General features: G+C 47.1%; 1 protein-coding gene across 1 annotated transcript in view; it reads left to right on the top strand.

The window, feature by feature from the left end:
* The window catches only part of ANO9 (anoctamin 9), a 93,997-nt gene that overhangs the window by 2,660 nt on the left and 64,615 nt on the right, over nt 1–26,722 (top strand). The gene's annotated exons all lie outside the window — the stretch shown is intronic.

Here is a 26,722-nt window from a genome sequence, read left to right as displayed (position 1 = left end):
GAGGAGCGGGGAGATGTGGACTGATTGGTTTTTAGTAAAATGATTGAGGAAGGGGGAGACAGACATTAATATACATAAATAAAAAAGCAGATATGTACATAAGTGGCACATAGTAGGCACTTAACATATGCCACAGTAATTATTGTCCTCTATATAGGCAGGGAACGTATTGACCAACTCTGTTGTATTTCCGCTCCCAAGAGCTTAGTGCAGTGCTCTGGTAATGGGATTTGTTAAGCGCTTACTATGTGCCAAGCACTGCACGCGGGTAGACAGGTGTCAAGACCATCGGAACAAATAGAATTAGAGCTATATGCCTATCGTTGATAAATAATAATAATAATAAATAAATAAATAAATAATAATGATGGCATTTATTAAGCGCTTACTATGTGCAAAGCACTGCTCGCATAAAATAAATAAATAATAAATGATAATATAAATATAAAATATAATATAATATAAATCAATCAATCAATCGTATTTATTGAGCGCTTACTATGTGCAGAGCACTGTACTAAGCGCTTGGGAAGTACAAATTGGCATCACATAGAGACAGTCCCTACCCAACAGTGGGCTCACGGTCTGAAAGGGGGAGACAGAGAACAGAACCAAACATACCAACAAAATAAAATAAATAGGATAGAAATGTACAAGTAAAATAAATAAATAAATAAATAAATAAATAAATATAAAATAATGATAAAATAGATAGAGTGGTAAATATGTACAAGTAAAATGAATAGAGTAATAAATCTGTACAAATATATACAACCGCTGTGCGGAGGGGAAGGAGGTATGGCGGGGGAGGCGATGGGGAGGAGGAGAGGAGAAAGGGGGCTCAGTCTGGGAAGGCCTCTTGGAGGAGGTGAGCTCTTAGGAGGACTTTAGAGAAGCAGCGTGGCTCAGTGGAAAAGAGCCCGGGCTTTGGAGTCAGAGGTCATGGGTTCAAATCCCGGCTCCGCCGATTGTCAGCTGTGTGACTTTGGGCAGGGCACTTCACTTCTCTGGGCCTCAGTTCCCTCATCTGGAAAATGGGGATGAAGACTGTGAGCCCCCCGTGGGACAAACTGATCACCGTGTAACCTCCCCAGCGCTTAGAACAGTGCTTTGCACTTAGTAAGCGCTTAATAAATGCCATCATTATTATTATTATTGTTTATTAAGCACTTAGAACAGTGCTTTGCACATAGTAAGCGCTTAATAAATGCCATCATTATTATTATTATTGTTTATTAAGGGAGGAAGACAGCTAACTTGGCAGATATGTGGAGGGAGAGCATTCCGGGCCAGGGGAAGGACGTGGGCCGGGGGTCAACGGTGGGACAATTATATTGTGGTCTCCTACACCCTTTGTCCAGGGTGTTGCACCCGGGAAGCGCTAAATAAATACGATCTATTGGTTGATTGATTTCTGCTTCCGGGTTACTTCTTTTTTTTTATGGTACTTATTAAGCACTTACTATGTGCCAGGCATTGTTCTAAGCGCTGGTTAGATACAAGGAAATTAGGTTGGACACAGTTCCTATCCCCATCTGGGGTTGAGGCAGGAGGGGCCCAAGAAGCCCCAGACCCATGCCTTTTTTTAAAAAATGGTATTTGTACAATACCCCTTCTCCATCCCCCCCGCCTTACCTCCTTCCCTTCCCCACAGCACCTGTATCAATCAATCAATCGTATTTATTGAGCGCTTACTGTGTGCAGAGCACTGGACTCAGAGCTTGGGAAGTACAAGTTGGCAACATATATCAATCAATCAATCAATCATATTAATTGAGCGCTCACTATGTGCAGAGCACTGTACTGAGCGCTTGGGAAGTACAAGTTGGCAACATATAGCAATCAATCAATCAATCAATCGTATTTATTGAGCGCTTACTGTGTGCAGAGCACTGTACTAAGCGCTTGGGAAGTACAAGTTGGCAACATATAGAGACAGCCCCTACCCAACAGTGGGCTTACAGTCTCCTGTATATATGTATATATGTTTGTACATATTTATTACTCTATTTATTTTCCTTGTACATATCTATTCTATTTATTTTATTTTGTTAATATGTTTGGTTTTGTTCTCTGTCTCCCCCTTCTAGACTGTGAGCCCGCTGTTGGGTAGGGACCGTCTCTATATGTTGCCAACTTGGACTTCCCAAGCGCTTAGTACAGTGCTCTGCACACAGTAAGCGCTCAAGAAATACGATTGATTGATTGATTGATTGATTTAAGCGCTTACTTTGTGCCACGCACTGTCCTAAGGACTTCAGTAGATACAAGGTAATTAGGTCCCAAATGGGGTTCACGGTCTTCATCCCCATTTTACTGCTGAAGGAACTGAGGCCCAGAGAAGTGAAGTGACACACCCAAGGTCACACAGCAGACAAAGTGGGGGGGACCGGATGGAGGGCCCAGGGCCTTCTGACGACGAGGCGCTTAGAACAGTGCCCTGCACATAGTAAGCGCTAGGAGAAGCAGTGCGGCTCAGTGGAAAGGGCACGGGCTTTGAAGTCAGAGGTCATGGGTTCAAATCCCAGCTCTGCCAGTTGTCAGCTGTGTGACTGAGCGAGTCACTTAACTTCTCTGGGCCTCAGTTACCTCATCTGCAAAATGGGGATTAAGACTGTGAGCCCCCCTGTGGGACAACCTGATCACCTTGTAATCTCCCCAGCGCTTAGAACAGTGCTTTGCACATAGTAAGCGCTTAATAAATGCTATCATTATTATTATTATTATTAAGCGCTTAACACATGGCATCATTATTATTGTTCAGGGAGAGAATAATTTGCCAAGACAAATAAACATCCCTGAGGAATTGGGGGACCCTGTGGTGGGGTGAGGGGGCTTCTGCAGCTGGAGGGAGGTGAGTAGACTGGACCGCAGCCCCCAGCCCCCCATAATCCCGTGATCCCCTTGGCCTTTGGACCCCCCACTTCCTGCTCCTTGGGCGTGGGGATGGACAGCTCTCTGTCCCGCCTGGAAAGTGAAAGAGCGTTTTTTTTATGATATTTGCTAAGCATTTACTATATGCCAGTCACTGTACTAAGTGCTGGGGTGGGTACAGGGTGATCTGGTGGGACACAGTCCCTGTCATTCATTCAATCGTATTTATTGAGCACTTACTGTGTGCAGAGCACTGGACTAAGCGCTTGGGGAGGAAATGTTGGCAACTTATAGAGACGGTCCCTACCCAACAGCGGGCTCACAGTCTAGAAGGGGGAGACAGAGAACAGAACAAAATATATTAACAAAATTAAATAGAATAAATATGTCCAAATAAAATAGAGCAATAAATACGTACAAACATATATTCAGGTGCTGTGGGGAGGGGAAGGAAGTAAGGTGGGGGGGATGGGAAGGGGAGGAGGGGGAGAGGAAGGAGGGGGCTCAGTCTGGGAAGGCCTCCTGGAGGAGGTGAGCTCTCAGTAGGGCCTTGAAGGGACTGTCCTCTTGGGGCTTACACTGTCATCCCCATTTAATAATGCTGGTATTTGTTAAGCGCTTACTATGTGCCAAGCACTGTTCTATGCCCTGGGGAGGATACAAGGTCATTAGGTTGTCCCACATGGGGTCACAATCTTCAACCCCATTGTACAGATGAGGTCATTGAGGCCCAGAGAAGTGAAGTGGCTTGCCCAAAGTCACACAGCTGCCAGGCGGCGGAGCCGGGATTAGAACCCACGACCTCTGACTCCCAAACCCGGGCTCTTTCCGCTAAGCCACGCTGCTTCTCTAAGTTTACAGATGAGGGACTGAGGCCCAGAGAAGTGAAGTGACTTGCCCAAGGTCACACACAGCAGACAAATGGTGTAGCTGGGATATTAATAATAATAATAATAGTACTTGTTAAGCGCTTACTATGTGCCAGGCACTGTTCTAAGCACTGGAGTAGATACAAGCTCATCAGGTTGGACACAGTCCCTGTCCCACATGATAATAATAATAATAATAATGGCATTTATTAAGTGCTTACTATGTGCAAAGCACTCTTCTAAGTGCCGGGGAGGTTACAAGGTGATCAGGTTGTCCCACGTGGGGCTCACAGTCTTAATCCCCATTTTACAGACGAGGTAACTGAGGCACAGAGAAGTTAAGTGACTTGCCCACTGTTGGGTAGGGACTGTCTCTATATGTTGCCAACTTGTACTTCCCAAGCGCTTAGTACAGTGCTCTGCACACAGTAAGCGCTCAATAAATATGATTGATTGATTGATTACCCAAAGTCACACAGCCGACAGTTGGCGGGGGCAGGATTTGAACCCGTGACCTCTGACTCCAAAGCCCGGGCTCTTTCCACTGAGCCACGCTGCTTCTCAGTAAGGTGCGATCACTGCCCTGAAGACAATTATCGTCTAATGGGGGAGATCAGGTGATGAATTGGTGAAACAGTAGCTCAAAGGGCATGAGAGTAGATTTATAATATTAAACCCAGGGAGATAAATGAATCAGTCGCCAATGACAGGATAAGGGACACTGGTGAGATGGGGAAGGTGGACGCGGTAATCAAGGAAGGCTTCCTGGGAGAGGTGATGACTGAGGAAGGCTTTGGAAGGGGGAGAAGAGGGGACCAAGCACTTAGTACAGTGCTCTGCACACAGTAAGTGCTCAGTAAACACCATTGATGATTGATGATGGGAGAGAGGGGAGAGAGAAAGGAGGAGTGAGAGGGAGGAGGTGAGATGGAGAGAAGCAGCATGGCACAATGGAAAGAGCACAGGCTCTGGAGTCACAGGTCATGGGTTCTAATCCCGGCTCTGCCACTTGTCAGCTGTGTGACTTTAGGCGTCACTTCTCTGTGCCTCAGTTACCTCATCTGGAAAATGGGGATTAAGATTGTGAGCCCCCCACGGGACAACCTGATCACCTTGTAACCTCCCCAGCGCTTAGAACAGTGCTTTGCACGTAGTAAGTGCCTAATAAATACCGTTATTATTATTATTATTATGGAGAGGGAGAGAGAAAGGAGGAGAAAGGGGGAGGGGGGAAGGGATGAGAGGAAGAAAGGAGGAAGACATGAGAGGGAGAGAGAAGGGGAAGAGATGAGAGGGTGGAGATGAGAGGGAGAGCGAGAGAGAAAGAAGGAGAAAGAGGGAGAAAGGGGGAAGAGATGAGAGGGAGAGAGAGAAAGGGGGAAGACATGAGAGGGAGGAGATGAGAAGGAGAGAGAAAGGGGGAAGAGATGGGAGGAGGAGGGAGAGAGAAAGGAGGATAGAGAGGGAGAGAGAAAGGGGGAAGAGATGAGAGGGAAGAGATAAGAGGGAGAGGGAGAAAGGAGAAGAAAGGGAGAAAAGGGAAAAGATGGGAGGGAGAGAGAAAGGGGGAAGCCATGAGAGGGAGACACAAAGGGGAAAGGGATGAGAGGGAGAGGGAGAGAGAAAGGGGAAAGGAATGAGAGGGAGGAGATGAGAGGGAGATGGGAGGAGAAAGGGAAGAGATGAGAGGGAGAGGGAGAAAGAGGGAAGAGATGAGAGGGAGAGGGAGAGAGAAAGGAGGAGAAAGAAGGAGAGAGAAAAGGGGAAGATAGGAGAGGGAGAGAGAAAGGAGGAGAAAGAGGAAGAGGAAAAAGGGGGGAAGAGATGGGAAGGAGAGGGAGAGAAAGGAGGAGAAAGGGAGAGAAAAAGGAGGAAGAGATGGGAGGGAGAGGGAAAGGGAAAGGAGCAGAAAGAGGGAGATAAAAAAGGGGAAGATAGGAGAGGGAGAGAGAAAGGAGGAGAAAGAGGAAGAGGTAAAAGGGGGGAAGAGATGGGAAGGAGAGGGAGAGAAAGGAGGAGAAAGGGAGAGAAAAAGGAGGAAGAGATGGGAGGGAGAGGGAAAGGGAAAGGAGCAGAAAGAGGGAGATAAAAAAGGGGAAGAGATGGGAGGAAGTGAGAAGGGGGGAAAGTGGGAGAGTGGGAAGGAGAGGAAAAAGAGATGGGTGAGAGGGGAAGAAGGGCAAGAGGGAAAGAGAATGGAGAGAGGGGAGGGGAAAAAGAGGGGAGAGAAGGGAAGACAGAGAGTGAGAAGGAGAGAAGGGAGAGAGGTAAGGAAAGGAAGAAGAGAAGGGGGAGGGAGAGAGGATAGAAGAAAAAAGCTGGAGAAGAAAAGAAGAAGTGTTCTGGGCAGGGTGAAAGGTATGAACACCAAGCCAGAGGGGAGGGAGTCTAGGGCACGTAGGAACAGTCTGAAGGTTTGCTCGGGGGAAATGAAAGGAGGCGGCCACAGTGCAGGGGGAGGAGGCAGAAGACAACAACCCAGAGGGAGTTAGCCCATGTACCCCTGAGGCCAATGCTCGGAAGCTCTTGTTTGGCTTGGGATCCCGCTTCACAAGCAGAGAGAGCCCGGGGCTGGGGGTCAGAAGGTCACGGGTTCTAATCCCGGCTCCGCCACTTGTCTGCTGTGTGATCTTGGGCAAGTCACTTCACTTCTCTGGGCCTCAGTGCCCTCATCTGGAAAATGGGGATGGAGACTGCGACGGGGACTGTGTCCAACCAGATTTGCTTGTATCCACCCCAGCGCTTAGTACAGTGCCTGCACACATTAACAAATACCACAATTATTTTTATGCCTCAGTTTCCCCTCCTCTGCCCACAACCGGGCATTTCTCTATAGCACTTTGTGCACCAACAATGCCCTTCCATACGTATTGCAGAGCTCTTTACTAACTGAGGTTCTCTGGGCCTCAGTTCCCTCATCTGTAAAATGGGGACGAAGCCTGTGAGCCCGCTGTGGGACAACCTGATCACCTTGTAACCTCCCCAGCACTTAGAACAGTGCTTTGCATATAGTAAGCGCTTAATAAATGCAATTATTATTGAGAAGCAGCGTGGCTCAGTGGAAAGAGCACGGGCTTTGGAGTCGGAGGTCAGGGGTTCAAATTCCGACTCCGCCATTTGTCAGCTGTATGACTTTGGGCCAGCCACTTAACTTCTCTATGCCTCAGTTCCCTCATCTGTAAAATGGGGATTAAGACTGTGAGCCCCATGTGGGACAACCTGATCACCTTGTAACCTCCCCAGTGCTTAGAACAGTGCTTTGCACATAGTAAGCACTTTATAAATGCAATTATTATTATTATTATTAAGAGCTAGGGAGAGTAATAATGTTATTGGTAATTGTTAAGTGCTTACTATGTCCCAAGCCCTGTTCTAAGCACTGGGGGAAATACCAGGTCTTCAGCTTGTCCCATTTGGGGCTCACAGTTTTCATCCCCATTTTTCAGATGAGGTCACTGAGGCCCAGAGAAGTTAAGCGACTTGCCCAAGGTCACACAGCTGACAAGCGGCGGAGCTGGAATTAGAACCCACGACCTCTGACTCCCAAGCCGGGGCTCTTTCCGCTAAGCCACGCTGCTCATTATAACAGACTCATTCCCTGCCCACGACGAGTTTACAGCCTACTGTGGGAGACAGACATTAACAGAAATAAATAAAACTACAGATCTATACATCAATCAATCAATCAATCGTATTTATTGAGCGCTTACTGTGTGCAGAGCACTGGACTAAGCGCTTGGGAAGTACAATTTGGAAACATATACAGTCCCTACCCAACAGTGGGCTCACAGTCTAGAAGGGGGAGACAGAGAACAAAAGCAAACATATTAACAAAATACAATAAATAGAATAGATATGTACAAGTAAAATAAATAAATTATTATTCAATCCACGTATTGATACATAAGTGCCTGGCACATAGTAAGCACTCCCCAATCACGATAAAAACAATCACTTAACCTCTCTAAGCGGGGCCAGGTCTCCTTTCCAGCGGTGTACAGCGCTTAGCACAGTGCTCCTCACCCAGTAAGCCCTCAGTAAATACTACTTCTACAGCTACAGCTCTGAGCCTGATTCTTTAGTTGATAAATAACAATAAAACCCCTGCCACCCATTCATTCATTCATTCATGCATTCAGTCGCATTTATTGAGAGCTTACTTTGTGCAGAGCACTGTACTAAGCGCTTGGGAGAGGACAATAAATCAATAAATAGTCACTTTCTGTGCCCCCTGTCCCTTCGCCACAGCCCCTTAGAGCTGGAGCTCCTTAGGGGGCAAGGATTGCGTGGTTCGGTGGAAAGAGCCCGAGTTTGGGATTGAGGTCATGGGTTCCAATCCCAGCTCTTCCACTCATCAACTGTGCGATTCTGGACAAGTCACTTCACTTCTCTGGGCCTCAGTTCCCTCATCTGTAAAATGGGGATTCATTCATTCAATCGTATTTATTGAGCGCTTACTGTGTGCAGGGCACTGTACTAAGCGCTTGGGAAGTCCAAGTTGGCAACATATAGAGACGGTCCCTACCCAACAGCGGGCTCACAGTCTAGAAGGGGGAGACAGAGAACGAAACAAAACATATTAACAAAATAAAATAAATAGAATAAATATGGACAAATAAAATAAATAAATCGAGTAATAAATACGTACAAACATATATCCAGGTGCTGTGGGGAGGGGAAGGAGGTAAGGCGGGGGGATGGGGAGGAGGCGGAGAGGAAGGAGGGGGCTCAGTCTGGGAAGGACTCCTGAAGGAGGTGAGCTCCTCCAGTAGTAGGATTAAGACCGTGTGCCCCACGTGGGACTTAACAGTGGTGTTTGCTAAGCACTTACTATGTGCCAAGCACTGTAGTAAGCTCCGGGGTGTATACAAGCAAAATTGGGTTAGACGCAGTCCCTGTCCCACGAGGGGCTCACCATCTCAATCCCTATTTGGCAGATGAGGGAACTGAGGCCCAGAGAATAATAATGGCATTTATTAAGTGCTTACTATGTGCAGAGCACTGTTCTAAGTGCTGGGGAATTTACAAGGTGATCAGGTTGTCCCACGTGGGGCTCACAGTCTTCATCCCCATTTTCCAGATGAGGGAACTGAGGCCCAGAGAAGTGAAGTGACTTGCCCAAAGTCACCCAGCTGACAAGTGGTGGAGCTGGGATTTGAACCTGTGACCTCTGACTCCAAAGCCCGTGATTTTTCCACTGAGCCACGCTGCTTCTGAGGCCCAGAGAAGTGAAGTGACTAGCCCAAGGTCACACGGCAGACAAGTGGTGGAGCCGGGATGAGAACCCAGGTCTTTCTGATGCCCAGACTGGGGCTTTAACCACTATGCCATGCACTGGGATCACTGGGGTGGACCGAAACCATTAATAATAATAATAATAATAATAATAATAATAATAATAATAATAATAATGGCATTTGTTAAGCGCTTACTATGTGCCAAGCACTGTTCTAAGCTGCTGGGGCAGATCCAAGCAGTCGCTGTCCCACGTGGGGCTCACGGTCTTCATCTCCATTTTACAGATGACGGAGCTGAATCCCCTGTGAATCAAGGCCTTATCGTGCCAGGAGAGTTTGCGTATGCCGGTGAAGTTTAAACCTATGCCATTGAGAGTTGGGAAGCAGCGTGGCTCAGTGGAAAGAGCCCGGGCTTTGGAATCAGAGGTCACGGGTTCGAATTCCGCTCTGCAACATGTCTGCTGTGTGATCTTGGGCAAGTCACTTCACTTCTCTGGGCCTCAGTTCCCTCATCTGGAAAATGGGGATTAAGACTGTGAGCCCCACGTGGGACAACCTGATTACCCTGTATCCCTGTAAAATGGGGAATTCCCTCTCCCCCTCTTAGCCTGCGAGGTGAGTTTGGGACAGAGACTGTGTGGTTCTGGATTCTCCTAGGTGCTTAGTACAGTGTTCTGCACACAGTAAGTTTCTCAATAAATACCACTGATTGATTGGCTAATTGGAAAAGAGAAGAAGGAGGGGAAGGAGAGGAGGGAAAGAAAAGAAGGAGGAGGAGGAGGGGAGGGAAAGAAAGGAAGGGGGAGGGAGGAGGGAAAAGTAAAGAAGGTGGAGGAGGAGGGAAAAGAAAAGAAGGTGGAGGAGGAGGGAAGGAAGGAAAGGAAAAGAAGAAGGAGGAGGGAAGAAAAGAAAAGAAGATGGAGGAGGAGAGAAGGAGGGAAAAGAAAAGAAGATGGAGGGGGAGGGAAGGAGGGAAAAGAAAAGATGGAGGAGGAGGGAAGGAAGGAAAAAGAATCGAAGGAGGGAAAAGAAAAGAAGATGGAGGAGGAGAGGAGGGAAAAGAAAAGAAGATGGGGAAGGAGGGAAGGAGAGAAAAGAAAAGAAGGTGAAGGAGGGAAAGGAAAATAAGGTGGAGGAGGAGGGAAGGAGGGAATAGAAAAGGAGGGGAGGGGAGGAGGGAGATAAAAAGAAAAGAGGGGAGGAGGGAAAAGAAAAGAAAGAGGAGGAGACTGGGAAGAAGAGGGAAAAGAAAAGGAGAGGAGGGGAGGAAGAAAAAGAAAAGAAGGTGGAGGAGAAGGGGAAGAGGAGGGAAAAGAAAAGGAGGAGGGGAGGAGGAAAAAAGAAAGAAGGAGGGGAAGAAGGGAGGAGGAGGGAGATGAAAGAAAGAGGAGGAGGATGAAGAGGGAAAAGAAGGAGGAGGGGGAGGAGGGAAAAGAAAATAAGAAGGGGAGCGGAGGAGGGAAAGGGAAAGAAGAAGGAGGGGAGAGGAGGGAGGAGATGAAAGAAAAAGGAAGAGGATGGAGAGGGAAAAGAAGAGAACGAGGGGAGGAGGGAAAAGAACAGGAGAGGAGGGGAGGAGGGAGATGAAGGAAAGAGGAAGAGGATGAAGAGGAAAAAGCAGAAGGGGAGGGGAGGAGGGAAAAGAAGAAGGAGGGGAGGAAGGAAAAGAAAAGAAGAAGGAGGAGAGGGGAGGAGGGAAAGAAAGGGAGAGGAGAGGAGGGGAGGAGGGAAAAGAAAAGAAGAAGGCGGAAGGGGAGGAGGGAAAAGAAGAGAAGAAGGAGGGGAGGGGTGGAGGGAGATAGAAAGAGGAAGAGGAGGAAGAGGGAGAAGAAGAAGGGGAGGGTAGGAGGGAGAGGAAAGAGGAAGAGGATGAAGAGGGAAAAGAAAAGAAGAAGGAGGGAAAAGAAAAGAAGAAGGAAGGGAGGAGGGAAAAGACAAGCAGGAGGAGGAGGAAGAGAAAGAGGAGGGGAGGAGGAGGAGAGGAGGAGGGCAGGAGGGCAGGGCAGGGCAGGGCAGGGTAGGGCCCCTGTTCACACGGAAGTGGAAAGCGAACAGGTCCTGGCGGCTTTGGGAGGACGGCCGGACACCACGGGGCCGGACACCAAGACAGAGCCCCAGGCCCAGCCCCAGGCCCGGACAGCCGGCACAGGCGGCCCGGAGGACAGAGCCGGGGGGCCGGGGAGCCGGGGGGCCGGGGGGCCGGGGGCCGGCTCTGCCCTGCCCTCACCCCCAACCCAACCTCCCCATCATGCAGGTGAGGGCCCTGGCCCAAAGAGGACCCCCACCCCCGCACCCCACGACCCCAGGCCCCCAGGCCCACCTGACTGACCAGAGTCTGGGCCCGGCAGTGAGAAGGTCCTGGGTTCCAGTCCCACCTCCACCATTTGTCTGCTGGGTGACCGGAGGCCAGTCACTTCACTTCCTTGGGCCTCGGTCACCTCATCTGGAAAATGGGGATGGAGACTTGTGAGCCCCCATGTGGGACAGGGACTGTGGTGTCCAACCTGATTTGCTTGTAGCCGCCTCGGCGCTTAACAAATGCCATTATTCTTATTATAGCCCGGGCTTGGGAGTCCGAGGTCATGGGTTCAGATCCCAGCTCCGCCAATTGTCAGCTGCGTGACTTTGGGCAAGTCACTTCACTTCTCTGGGCCTCAGTGACCTCATCTGGAAAATGGGGATGAAGACTGGGAGCCCCCCGTGGGACAACCTGATCACCCTGTATCCTCCCCAGTGCTTAGAACAGTGCTTTGCACACAGTAAGCGCTGAACAAATGCCATCATTATTAAGGAGGCATCCCACCCAGAAAGCAGGTGGCGAAGATATTTCCTTAATCTCCCGGGGAAAGCTAAAGGGAGAATTCCCACCACTCTGAATTATTCCTCTTCACCCGTGGCCAAGGAGACAGCGTGGCCTAGTGGGAAGGGCACAAGCCCCGGAGTCAGAAGGACCTGGGTTCTAATCCCGGCTCTGCCACTTGTCTGCTGGGTGACCTTGGGCAAATCGCTTCACTTCTCTGGGCCTCAGTTCCTTCATCTGGAAAATGGAGATCAAGGCTGTGATCCCTAATGGACCGTAGCCAATCTGATTAGCTTGTATCAAACCAGCACTTAGTACACTTCCTGGCACATAGTAAGTGCTTAAAAAATATCTACTAGGCCATACTGCTTCTCTTTGAGGGAAGGGATTGTGTTAATGCACTCTATTGGACTCCCCCAAGTGCTCCACTCAGTGCTCCGCACACAGTGGACTTGAAACTTCCTGAGGGCAGGAATTGTATCTACAGATTCTATAAGCAGGCTCCCAAACACCCATGAAGTGCTCTGCACGCAATAAGTGCTCAGTAAATACCACTGTTTGACTAATTGGGAGAGTAAAGTAGAATTGAAAGAGTAGAGTAGCCACAAGACTGTAAATTCACCGTGGGCAGGAAATGTTGGATTGTACCCTTCCAAGTGCTTAGTACGGTGCTCTGCACATTCTAGACTGTAAGCCCGTGTTGGGTAGGGACCGTCTCTTTCTGTTGCCGACTTGTACTTCCCAAGCGCTTAGTACAGTGCTCCACACACAGTAAGCGCTTCAATAAATAATAGTAATATTGGTATTTGTTAAGCGCTTACTATGTGCCAAGCACTGGTCTAAGCTCTGGGGTAGATACAAGGTCATTGGGTTGTCCCACGTGGGGCTCACAGTCTTAAACCCCATTTTGCAGACGAGATAACTGAGGCCCAGAGAAGTGAAGTGACTTGCCCAAAGTCACACAGCTGACAAGTGGCGGGGCCGGGATTAGAACCCCCGACCTGACTCCCAAGCCCGGGCTCATTCCACTAAGCCACGCTGCTTCTCACAATACGATTAAATAATAATAATAATGATAGCATTTATTAAGCGCTTACTATGTGCAAAGCGCTGTTCTAAGCGCTGGGGAGGTTACACGGTGATCAGGTTGTCCCACGGGGGGCTCACAGTCTCCATCCCCATTTTCCAGATGAGGTCACTGAGGCCCAGAGAAGTGAAGCGACTTGTCCAAAGTCACACAGCTGGCAATCGGCAGAGCCGGGATTTGAACCCATGACCTCTGACTCCAAAGCCCGGGCTCTTTCCGCTGAGCCACTCTGCTTCTCGAATGAATGAATGAAGTCCACCCCAGTCCACAGTCTTTTAGACTGTGAGCCCCCTTTTAGACTGTGAGCCCACTGTTGGGTAGGGACTGTCTCTATATGTTGCCAACTTGGACTTCCCAAGCGCTTAGTACAGTGCTCTGCACACAGTAAGCGCTCAATAAATACGATTGATGATGATGTATATATACATGTATATGTATACGTATATACAGGCGCATAGTAAGCGCTTAACAAGTACCATAAAAAAAAAAATCCCCTCCCTATTCACCCTCCCTTCTGCTCACCGATGCACTTCGGTCTAAGCACGTTGATATTCACCCCAACCCCCAGACCTTATGACCTTATAATGTTTAATCTTTAATCTTTAATCATGATGATGGTATCTGTTAAGCGCTTACTATGTGTCAAGCACTGTTCTAAGCGCTGGGGTAGACACAAGGTCATCAGGTCGGACACATCTGTCACCCCCACCAGACTGTCAGCTCCTTGAAGGCAGGGAATGCGTCTGCCGACTCTTATTCATTCAATCGTATTTATTGAGCGCTTACTGTGTGCAGAGCACTAGACTAAGCGCTTGGGAGAGGACAATACGGCAATTGGCAGACCCATTCCCTGCCCACGATGAGCTGAATTGGACCCCCCCAATTGCTCAGTTCAATAATAATAATAATAATTGCATTTATTAAGCACTTACTCTGTGCAAAGCACGGTTCTAAGCGCTGGGGAGGATACAAGGTGATCAGTTTGTCCCACGTGGCGCTCACAGTCTTCATCCCCATTTTACAGATGAGGTCACTGAGGCCCAGAGAAATTAAGTGACTTGCCCAAAGTCACACAGCTGACAAGTGGCGGAGCAGGGATTTGAACCCATGACCTCGGACTCCAAAGCCCGGGCTCTTATCCACTGAGCCACGCTGCTTGTGCCGAGTTCAATGCTCGGTACACAGGAAACGCTCTATAAATATCATCGATGGACTGAAAGGCGGGCGAAGGATTGAGCGAAGAGCTGATTAATAATATTGGTAATAACGATTAATTGTGGTAATGATATTTGTTAAGCGCTTACTATGTGCAAAGCACTGTTCTAAGCGCTGGGGAGGTAACAAGGTAATCAGGTTGTCCCACGGGGGGCTCACAGTCTTAATCCCCATTTTACAGATGAGGTAACTGAGGCCCAGAGAAGTGAAGTGACTTGCCCAAAGTCACACAGCTGACCGTTGGCGGAACCGGGATTCGAACCCATGACCTCTGACTCCAAAGCCCGGGCTCTTTCCTCTGAGCCATGCTGGTAGCGGTTAAACGCTCCCTCCTGACTTGCTCCCTTTATTGACCCCCGGCATTCCCTGCCCCACAACGAGCTTCCAGTCTAGAGGTCAAGCCATAAACCAGGATGGATCTGTTCATCCACGGGAGATTCGAACTCGGTTCTTTCCCGGAGGAGGTGAGGCTGGAGGGAGACAGCAGGCGAGGCTCCTTTCAGTTTTGGTTTTGGGGTTCAGTTTCTGGTTCTATTTATTTTATTTTGTTAATATGTTTGGTTTTGTTCTCTGTCTCCCCCTTCTAGACTGTGAGCCCACTGTTGGGTAGGAACTGTCTCTATATGTTGCCAACTTGTACTTCCCAAGCGCTTAGTACAGTGCTCTGCACACAGTAAGCGCTCAATAAATACGATTGATTGATTGGTTCATCCAAAGTTCAGCGTGGTGTCGACTCGGCCTCCGGGCCTGGTGAGGTAGACTCTGGGCCCCCACACCCCCAAATCAATCAATCAATCAATCAATCGTATTTATTGAGTGCTTACTGTGTGCAGAGCACTGTACTAAGCGCTTCGGAACTCCAAGTTGGCAACATATAGAGACAGTCCCTACCCAACAGTGGGCTCACAGTGGAGCTGCATGGCTCGGTGGAGAAGAGCCCGGGCTTTGGAGTCAGAGGTCATGGGTTCGAACCCCGCCTCTGCCACATGTCTGCTGTGTGACCTTGGGCAAGTCACTTCACTTCTCTGAGCCTCAGTGACCTCGTCTGTAAAATGGGGATTAAGACTATGAGCCCCATGTGGGACGACTTGATAATAATAATAATAATAATGGCATTTATTAAGCGCTTACTATGTGCAAAGCACTGTTCTTAGCGCTGAATAATGATGATATTTGTTAAGCGCTTACAATGTGCAAAGCCCTGTTCTAAACGCTGGGGAGGTTACAAGGTGATCAGGTTGTCCCACGGGGGGGTTCACCATTTTAATCCCTATTTTCCAGATGAGGTAACTGAGGCACAGAGAAGTTGAGTGACTTGCCGAAAGTCACACACAGCTGACAATTGGCAGACATGGGATTTGAACCCATGACCTCTGACTCCAAAGCCCAGGCTCTTGCCACTGAGCCACGCTGCTTCTCTGATCGCTGATCACCTTGTATCCCCCCCTCAGCGCTTAGAACAGTGCTCTGCGCATAGTAAGCACTTAACAAATGTCATTATTATTATTATTGAGAAGCAGCGTGGCTCAATGGAAAAGAGCCCGGGCTTTGGAGTCAGAGGTCATGGGTTCAAATCCCGGCTCCGCCAATTGTCAGCTGTGTGACTTTGGGCAAGTCACTTCACTTCTCTGGGCCTCAGTTACCTCATCTGTAAAATGGGGATGAAGACTGTGGGCCCCCCGTGGAACAACCTGATCACCTTGTAACCTCCCCAGCGCTTAGAACAGTGCTTTGCACATAGTAAGCGCTTAATAAATGCCATTATTGTTATTATTATTATTATTATTATTATTAGAAGGGACCCAAACCCACCCCTGCCCGCTCTCGGGCTTTGTGGGGTGGTGGTGGGGGGGAAAGGGAGTGTCTGGGGCACGTAGAGTCCTCTTCAACTTGCCAAGAGAGAGCCCGGGCCTGGGAATCAGAGGTCCTGGGTTCTCATTCCGGCCCTGCCACTTGTCTGCCGTGTGACCTTGGTAGAGTCACTTCCCCCGGGCCTGGAATGCCCCCAATCCCTCTGCCCCTCCGCCAAGCTAGCTCTCTTCCTCCCTTCAAGGCCCTGCTGAGAGCTCACCTCCTCCAGGAGGCCTTCCCACACTCAGCCCCTTCCTTCCTCTCCCCCTCGTCCCCCTCTCCATCCCCCCATCTTACCTCCTTCCCTTCCCCACAGCACCTGTATAGATGTATATATGGTTGTACATATTTATTACTCTATTTATTTATTTGACTTGTACATATCTATTCTATTTATTTTATTTTGTTAGTATGGTTGGTTCTGTTTTCTGTCTCCCCCTTTTAGACTGTGAGCCCACTGTTGGGTAGGGACTGTCTCTATGTGTTGCCAATTTGTACTTCCCAAGCGCTTAGTACAGTGCTCTGCTCATAGTAAGCGCTCAATAAATACGATTGATTGATTGATTGATTATATAATGAGAAGCAGTGCGGCCTAGCCTACTGCAAAACCCTACTGAACGCTCCCCTCCTCCAGGAGACCTTCCCAGACTGATCCCCCCTTTTCCTCCGCTCCTCCCCACCTCCACTTCGCCCCGACTCCCTCCCTCTGCTCCCCGTCCCTCCCCGCCCCACAGGACTTGCGTATATAATAATAATAATGGCATTTATTAAGCGCTTACTATGCACTGTTCTAAGCACCGGGGGGGTTACAAGGTGATCAGGTTGTTCCACAAGGGGCTCACCGTCTTCATTCCCATTTTGCAGATGGGGTCACCGAGGCCCAGAGAAGGGAAGGGACTTGCCCAAAGTCACACAGCTGACAGTTGGCGGAGTCGGGATTTGAACCCACGGCTTCTGACTCCAAAGCCCGGGCTCTTCCCACTGAGCCACGCTGCTTCTCTATATATCAATCAATCAATCGTATTTATTGAGCGCTTACTGTGTGCAGAGCGCTGTACTAAGCGCTTGGGAAGTACAAGTTGGCGACATATAGAGATGGTCCCTAACCAACAGTGGGCTCACAGTCTAGAAGGGGGAGAACAGTCTAGAAGGGGGAGATGTATATATGTGTGTGTGTATATATATATATATATATATATATATATGTATGTATGTATACACACACACACACACACATACACACACATGCACACACATACACACACATATATATGTATATATCATCATCAATCGTATTCATTGAGCGCTTACTATGTGCAGAGCACTGTACTAAGCGCTTGGGAAGTACAAATTGGCAACATATAGAGACAGTCCCTACCCAACAGTTGGCTCACAGTCTAAAAATATATGTATATATATGTGTATATATATGCATATGTATATATATATGTGTATATATATATGTATATGTATATATGTACATAGCTATAATTCTGTTTATTTTATTAATGATGTGTATATATCTATTATTCTATTTATTCATATCGATGCTTTTGACGCCTATCTACTTGTTTTGTTTTGTTGTCTGTTTCTCCCCTCCTAGACTGTGAGCCCGTTGTTGGGTAGGGACTGTCTCTATATGTTGCCGACTTGGACTTTCCAAGCGCTTAGTCCAGTGCTCTGCACACAGTAAGCGCTCAATAAATGCGATTGAATGAATGAATGAGTGAATGCGGCCTAGCGGAGAGAGCCCGAACCTGGGAGTCAGAGGATCTGGGTTCTAATTCTGGCTGCGGTGCTTGTCCACTGTGTGACCTGGGGCCAGTCATTTCCCTTTTCTGGGCCTCAGTTACCTCATCTGGAAAATGGGGATTCAATCCCCCTAATTAGACTGAGTCCCATGTGGTACAGGGACTGTGTCTGACACCTGAGTATCAATCAATCAATTAATAGTATTTATTGAGCGCTTACTGTGTGCAAAGCGGTATACTTAGGAGAGTATATTATAGCAATATAATATGTAATGGCATTTATTAAGAGCTTAGTATGTGCAGAGCACTGTTCTAAGCGCTGGGCATAATAATCAATCAATCAATCAATCGTATTTATTGAGCGCTTACTGTGTGCAGAGCACTGTACTAAGCGCTTGGGAAGTCCAAGTTGGCAACATCTAGAGACAGTCCCTACCCAACAGTGGGCTCACAGTCTAAAAGGGGGAGACAGAGAACAAAACCAAACATACTAACAAAATAAAATAAATGGAATAGATATGTACAAGTAAAATAAATAAATAAATAGAGTAATAAATATGTACAAACATATATACATATATACAGGTGCTGTGGGGAAGGGAAGGAGGTAAGATGGGGGGATGGAGAGGGGGACGAGGGGAATTGGAAAGGATTCATTCATTCAATCGTATTTATTGAGCGCTTACTGTGTGCAGAGCACTGGACTAAGCGCTTGGGAAGTCCAAGATGGCAACATCTAGAGACGGTCCCTACCCAACAATGGACTCACAGTCTAGAAGGGGGAGACAGAGAACAAAACATATTAACAAAATAAAATGAATAGAATAAATATATACATATAAAATAAAATAAATAGAGTAATATTTATTAAACGCTGCGCACACCCACCGACTACAGGAAAACAAACCAAAGACTTCACTCCTTGCCAACGACGAGCCACCTGAGCGGCCTGAACGGCCAAGTCTGACACAAAGGCCCGTGTCTTTCCCAAACTCTGGCAGTAATAATAATAATAATAATAATAATAATAATGGTATTTATTAAGCGCTTACTATGTGCAAAGCACTGTTCTAAGCGCTTACTTTGTGAGACACACTGTGGGCACTCTAAAGAAGCATCAACACACATAAACAATGTCCCAGTGCAGACCAATAGACACATTCCCTGCCCACAATGAGCTGACAGTTTAGAAGGGGAGGCAGTATATATGTATATATGTTTGTACATATTTATTACTCTATTTATTTATTTATTTATTTTTTTACTTGTACCTATCTATTCTATTTATTTTATTTTGTTAGTATGTTTGGTTTTGTTCTCTGTCTCCCCTTTCTAGACTATGAACCCACTGTTGGGTAGGGACTGTCTCTATATGTTGCCAACTAGTACTTCCCAAGCGCTTAGTACAGTGCTCTGCACACAGTAAGCGCTCAATAAATACGATTGTTGATGATGATGATGATGATGATGATGAGTGATTGTATTAATGTGGTAGTGGTTTGGATGGAGAGGAAAGGGCAGATGTTAGTGATGTTGTGAAGGTGGGACCGACAGGATACCCGTCCAGGCTAATAATAACGACAACTGTGGTATTTGTTAAGCACTTACTATATGCCAGGCACTGTGCTAAGCGCTGGGGATTGTGCTGTCTAGAAGGGGGTGAGAAATATGCCAATTAGAAGCCACACTGCCCACCTCCCGATCCAGCTACATGAAGTGCTTACTATGTGCTGTGTGCTGGGGTAGATACAGGCTAATCAATCGATGAGTAGTATTTATTCAGTCAAACGATCAATCCTATTTATTGAGCGCTTACTGTGAGCAGAGTACTGGACTAAGCGCTTGGGAGAGGACAACACGACAGTATAACAGACACATTCCCTGCCCATAACAAGCTTGTAATTATGATGATGGCATTTATTATTATGATGGCACGGTGCGAGAAGCACCATGGCTCAGTGGAAAGAGCACTGGTTTTGGAGTCAGAGGTCATGGGTTCGAATCCTGGCTCCGCCACGTGTCTGCTGTGTGACCTTGGGCAAGTCACTTAACTTCTCTGAGCCTCAGTTACCTCATCTGTAAAATGAGGATTAAGACTGTGAGCCCCACGTGAGACAGCCTGATCACTTTGTATCCCCCCAAGCGCTTAGAACAGTGCTTTGCACATAGTAAGCGCTTAACAAATGCCAACATTATTATTATTATTTATAAAGCGCTTACTATGTGCCAAGCAGTGTTCTAAGTGCTGATAAGGATAGCATTTATTAAGCGCTTACTATGTGCAAAGCACTGTTCTAAGCACTGGGGAGGTTACAAGGTGATCTGGTTGTCCCACGCAGGGCTTACAGTCTTCATCCCCATTTTCCAGATGAGGTCACTGAGGCCCAGAGAAGTGAAGTGACTTGCCCGAAGTCACACAGCTGACAATTGGTGGAGCCAGGATTTGAACCCGTGACCTCTGACTCCAAAGCCCACGGTCTTTCCACTGAGCAACGCTGCTTCTCTATTAACGTGGTTGCCGTTTGGATGGAGAGAGAAGGGCGGATTTTAGCGATGTTGTGAAGGTCGAACCGACAAGTTACCAGTCCAGGTTAACAATAATAATAATAATAATAATAATAATGATGATGGTGATGATTGTGGTATTCGTTAAGCACTCACTATGTGCCAGGTACTGTGCTAAGTACTGGGGATTGTGCTGTCCAAAAAGGGGTGAGAAATATGCCAATTAGAAGCCACACTGTCTGCCTCCTGATCCAGCTACATGAAGTGCTTACTATGTGCCGTGTGCTGGGGTAGATACAGGCTAATCAGTCGATGAGTGGTATTTATTCAGTTAAACAATCAATCCTATTTATTGAGCGCTTACTGTGAGCAGAGTACTGGACTAAGCACTTGGGAGAGGACAACACAATAGTGTAACAGACACATTCCCTGCCCACAACAAGCCTGTAGTCTAGAGGGGGAGACAGACTTTAAGATAAAGAAATGACACATTCATTATCATCATCATCATCATCATCAATCGTATTTATTGAGCGCTTACTGTGTGCAGAGCACTGTACTAAGCGCTTGGGAAGTACAAGTTGGCAACATATAGAGACAGTCCCTGCCCAAAAGTGGGCTCACAGTCTAAAAGGGGGAGACAGACAACTAAACCAAACATACTAACAAAATAAAAGAAATAGAATAGATAGGTACAAGTAAAATAAATAAATAAATAAATTCATTCATTCATTCATTCATTCTTATTGAGCGCTGACTGTGTGCAGAGCACTGTACTAAGCGCTTGGGAAGTACAAGTCGGCAACTTAGAGATGGTCCCTACCCAACCACGGGCTCACAGTCTAGAAGGGGGAGACAGACAACAAAACAAAACACGGAGACGGGTGTCTAAACCGTCAGAATAAATAGAATTATAGCTATACGCACATCATTAACAAAATAAATAGAAGAGTAAATATGTACAAGTAAAATGTAGAGTAATAAGTCTGTATAAATATAGACAAGTGCTGCGGGGAGGGGAAGGATGTAGGGCGGGGGGGATGGGGAGGGGGAGAGGAAAAAGCTTAGCGCTTAGTACAGTGCTCTGCACACAGTAAGCGCTTAATAAATTACGATTGAATGAATCATCATCATCAATCGTATTTATTGAGCGCTTACTATGTGCAGAGCACTGTACTAAGCACTTGGGAAGTCCAAGTTGGCAACATATAGAGACAGTCCCTACCCAACAGCGGGCTCACAGTCTAAAAGGGGAAGACAGAACAGAACCAAACATCCTAACAAAATAAAATAAATAGAATAGATATGTACAAGTAAAATAAATAAATAGAGTAATAAATCTGTACAAACATATATACATCTATACAGGTGCTGTGGGGAAGGGAAGGAGGTAAGATGGGGGGATGGAGAGGGGGACAAGGGGGAGAGGAAGGAAGGGGCTCAGTCTGGGAAGGCCTCCTGGAGGAGGTGCGCTCTCAGTAGGGCTTTGAAGGGACATAAGTGGTGCGGGGCTGGGAGAAGGGGATGAATAAAGGGAGCAAGTCAGGGCGATGCAGAAGGGAGTGGGAGAAGAGGAAAGGAGGGCTGAGAAGCTTGTCGTGGGCAGGAAATGTGTCTATTATATTGTACTCTTCCAAGCACATAGTCCAGTGCTCTGCACACAATAAGCGCTCAATGAATACAATTGAATGAATGAATTAATGAATGCAAGGCCTCTTTTCGACTGTGAGCCCACTGTTGGGTAGGGACCGTCTCTATATGTTGCCAACTTGTACTTCCCAAGCGCTTAATACAGTGCTCTGCACACAGTGAGCGCTCAATAAATACAATTGATTGATTGAGGATTCAGTGAAGTTCTGAAGGGGAGGACAGTCATTGTCTGTTGGACATGAGAGTACAACAGTAAGTGCTTAATAAATATGATCGACTGACTGATTCTCCTTTATGACTTTTCAAGCGCTTAGTACAGTGCTCTGCAAACGGTAAGCGCTCAATAAATACGATTGAATACGATACGTTGTCATACTGTCCCCCCCAAAGCACTTATTAAAGTGTTTTGCACACAGTCATTAAATGCTATCGAATGAATGAATTGAATGAAAGGGCATTCCAGGCCAGAGGCAGGACGAGGATGAGAGGCCGGCGGCGAGCTAGATGAGATGGAGGTACAGGGAGTATTGAGCGCTTACTATGTGCAGAGCACTGTACTAAGCGTTTGGAAGAGTACAGTGCAACAGAGTTGGTAGACCCATTCTCCGCTCACAAGGACCTTCCAATCTAGAGATCAGATCGGAGAGCAGGGAAGTAGAGAAGCAGCATGGCTCAGTGGAAAAGAGCCCGGGCTTTGGAGTCAGAGGTCATGGGTTCAAATTCCGGCTCCGCCAATTGTCAGCTGTGTGACTTTGGGCAAGTCGCTTAACTTCTCCGTGCCTCAGTTACCTCATCTGTAAAATGGGGGTTAAGACTGTGAGCCCCCCGTGGGACAACCCGATCACCTTGTAACCTTCCCAGCGCTTAGAACAGTGCTTTGCACATAGTAGGCGCTTAATAAATGCCATTATTATTATTATTGAGTGGCGGAGTAGAATTAGAACCCAGGTCCTTTCGACTCCACCGCCCTCATCTGAAAAATGGGGGTGAAGACCGTGAGCCGCACGTGGGACAGAGACTGTGTCCGACCCGATTTAGCTTGTATCCACCCCAGCGCTTAGTACAGTTCCCGGCACAGAGCAATCACTTAACAAATACCAACCCAAAACTACGAGTTTATTATAATTTGGACGGTGGTGGGTGTCATTTTCAAGTATAGACTGTAAGCTGGTTATGAGTGAGGAGGGTCCACCAAGAGGCCCTCCCAGACTGAGCCCCCCTTTTCCTCTCATCATCATCAATCGTATTTATTGAGCGCTTACTGTGTGCAGAGCACTGTACTAAGCGCTCCTCGCCACCCCCCCCCACCCTCCCTCCTTCCCCTCCCCACAGCACCTGTATATATGTCTGTACAGATTTATCACTCCATTTATTTTACTTGTACATACTTACTATTCTATTTATTTTATTAATGATGTGCATCTGTAAAATGGGGATGAAGACTGTGAGCCCCCCGTGGGACAACCTGATAACCTTGTAACCTCCCCAGCGCTTAGAACAGTGCTTGGCACTTAGTAAGCGCTTAATAAATGCCATAATAATAATAATAATAATTTAGCTTTAATTCTATTTGTTCCAACGACTTGACCCCCGTCCCCATGTTTTATTTTGTTGCCTGTCTCCCCCTCCTAGCCTGTGAGCCCGTTGTTGGGTAGGGACCGGCTCTAGATGTTGCCGACTTGTCCTTCCCAAGCGTTTAGTCCAGTGCTCTGCACGCAGTAAGTGCTCAATAAAGACGATGGAATGAATGAATGAATGTTGTCTTCTCCCAAGTGCTCCAAGTCCAGAGCTCTGCACATAGTAAGCGCTCAATAGATACGATGGAATGAATGAATGAATGCTGTCTTCTCCCAAGTGCTCCAAGTCCAGAGCTCTGCACATAGTAAGCGCTCAGTAGATACAATGGAATGAATGAATGAATGCTGTCTTCTCCCAAGTGCTCCAAGTCCAGAGCTCTGCACATAGTAAGCGCTCAATAGATACGATGGAATGAATGCATGAATGTTGTCTTCTCCCAAGTGCTCCAAGTCCAGAGCTCTGCACACAGTAAGCGCTCAATAAATACGATGGAATGAATGAATGAATGTTGTCTTCTCCCAAGTGCTCCAAGTCCAGAGCTCTGCACATAGTAAGCGCTCAATAGGTACGACGGAATGAATGAATGAACGTTGTCTTCTCCCAAGTGCTCCAAGTCCAGAGCTCTGCACATAGTAAGCGCTCAATAGATAGGATGGAATGAATGAATGAATGTTGTCTTCTCCCAAGTGCTCCAAGTCCAGAGCTCTGCACATAGTAAGCGCTCAATAGATAGGATGGAATGAATGAATGAATGTTGTCTTCTCCCAAGTGCTCCAAGTCCAGAGCTCTGCACATAGTAAGCGCTCAGTTGATACGATGGAATGAATGAATGAATGTTGTCTTCTCCCAAGTGCTCCAAGTCCAGAGCTCTGCACATAGTAAGCGCTCAATAGATACGATGGAATGAATGAATGAATGTTGTCTTCTCCCAGGTGCTCCAAGTCCAGAGCTCTGCACCCAGTAAGCGCTCAATAGATACGATGGAATGAATGAATGAATGTTGTCTTCTCCCAAGTGCTCCAAGTCCAGAGCTCTGCACATAGTAAGCGCTCAATAGATACGATGGAATGAATGAATGAATGTTGTCTTCTCCCAAGTGCTCCAAGTCCAGAGCTCTGCACATAGTAAGCGCTCAATAGATACGATGGAATGAATGAATGAATGTTGTCTTCTCCCAGGTGCTCCAAGTCCAGAGCTCTGCACGCAGTAAGTGCTCAATAGATACGATGGAATGAATGAATGAATGTTGTCTTCTCCCAAGTGCTCCAAGTCCAGAGCTCTGCACATAGTAAGCGCTCAATAGGTACGACGGAATGAATGAATGAACGTTGTCTTCTCCCAAGTGCTCCAAGTCCAGAGCTCTGCACATAGTAAGCGCTCAATAGATAGGATGGAATGAATGAATGAATGTTGTCTTCTCCCAAGTGCTCCAAGTCCAGAGCTCTGCACATAGTAAGCGCTCAATAGATAGGATGGAATGAATGAATGAATGTTGTCTTCTCCCAAGTGCTCCAAGTCCAGAGCTCTGCACATAGTAAGCGCTCAGTTGATACGATGGAATGAATGAATGAATGTTGTCTTCTCCCAAGTGCTCCAAGTCCAGAGCTCTGCACATAGTAAGCGCTCAATAGATACGATGGAATGAATGAATGAATGTTGTCTTCTCCCAGGTGCTCCAAGTCCAGAGCTCTGCACGCAGTAAGCGCTCAATAGATACGATGGAATGAATGAATGAATGTTGTCTTCACCCAAGTGCTCCAAGTCCAGAGCTCTGCACGCAGTAAGTGCTCAATAAATACGATGGAATGAATGAATGAATGTTGTCTTCTCCCAAGTGCTCCAAGTCCAGAGCTCTGCACATAGTAAGCGCTCAGTTGATACGATGGAATGAATGAATGAATGTTGTCTTCTCCCCAGTGCCCCGAGTCCAGAGCTCTGCACATAGTAAGCGCTCAATAGGTACGACGGAATGAATGAATGAATGTTGTCTTCTCCCAAGTGCTCCAAGTCCAGAGCTCTGCACATAGTAAGCGCTCAATAGATACGATGGAATGAATGAATGAATGTTGTCTTCTCCCAAGTGCTCCAAGTCCAGAGCTCTGCACATAGTAAGCGCTCAATAGATACGATGGAATGAGTGAATGAATGTTGTCTTCTCCCAAGTGCTCCAAGTCCAGAGCTCTGCACATAGTAAGCGCTCAATAGGTACGACGGAATGAATGAATGTTGTCTTCTCCCAAGTGCTCCAAGTCCAGAGCTCTGCACGCAGTAAGTGCTCAATAAATACGATGGAATGAATGAATGAATGTTGTCTTCTCCCAAGTGCTCCAAGTCCAGAGCTCTGCACATAGTAAGCGCTCAGTTGATACGATGGAATGAATGAATGAATGTTGTCTTCTCCCCAGTGCCCCGAGTCCAGAGCTCTGCACATAGTAAGCGCTCAATAGGTACGACGGAATGAATGAATGAATGTTGTCTTCTCCCAAGTGCTCCAAGTCCAGAGCTCTGCACATAGTAAGCGCTCAATAGATACGATGGAATGAATGAATGAATGTTGTCTTCTCCCAAGTGCTCCAAGTCCAGAGCTCTGCACATAGTAAGCGCTCAATAGATACGATGGAATGAATGAATGAATGTTGTCTTCTCCCAAGTGCTCCAAGTCCAGAGCTCTGCACATAGTAAGCGCTCAATAGATACGATGGAATGAATGAATGAATGTTGTCTTCTCCCAAGTGCTCCAAGTCCAGAGCTCTGCACATAGTAAGCGCTCAATAGATACGATGGAATGAATGAATGAATGTTGTCTTCTCCCAAGTGCTCCAAGTCCAGAGCTCTGCGCATAGTAAGCGCTCAGTTGATACGATGGAATGAATGAATGAATGTTGTCTTCTCCAAGTGCTCCAAGTCCAGAGCTCTGCGCATAGTAAGCGCTCAATAGATACGATGGAATGAATGAATGAATGTTGTCTTCTCCCAAGTGCTCCAAGTCCAGAGCTCTGCACATAGTAAGCGCTCAATAGATACGATGGAATGAATGAATGAATGTTGTCTTCTCCCAAGTGCTCCAAGTCCAGAGCTCTGCACATAGTAAGCGCTCAATAGGTACGACGGAATGAATGAATGAATGTTGTCTTCTCCCAAGTGCTCCAAGTCCAGAGCTCTGCACATAGTAAGCGCTCAATAGATACGATGGAATGAATGAATGAATGTTGTCTTCTCCCAAGTGCTCCAAGTCCAGAGCTCTGCACATAGTAAGCGCTCAATAGATACCATTGATTGATAGGGTGAATGGGGAGCCTTGACCT

This window comes from Tachyglossus aculeatus, chromosome 22, assembly GCF_015852505.1.
Source record: "Tachyglossus aculeatus isolate mTacAcu1 chromosome 22, mTacAcu1.pri, whole genome shotgun sequence".
NCBI classification, from domain to species: domain Eukaryota; kingdom Metazoa; phylum Chordata; class Mammalia; order Monotremata; family Tachyglossidae; genus Tachyglossus; species Tachyglossus aculeatus.
Note: the sequence above shows the minus strand (reverse complement) of the source record. Positions and strands in the feature narration are given on the sequence as shown.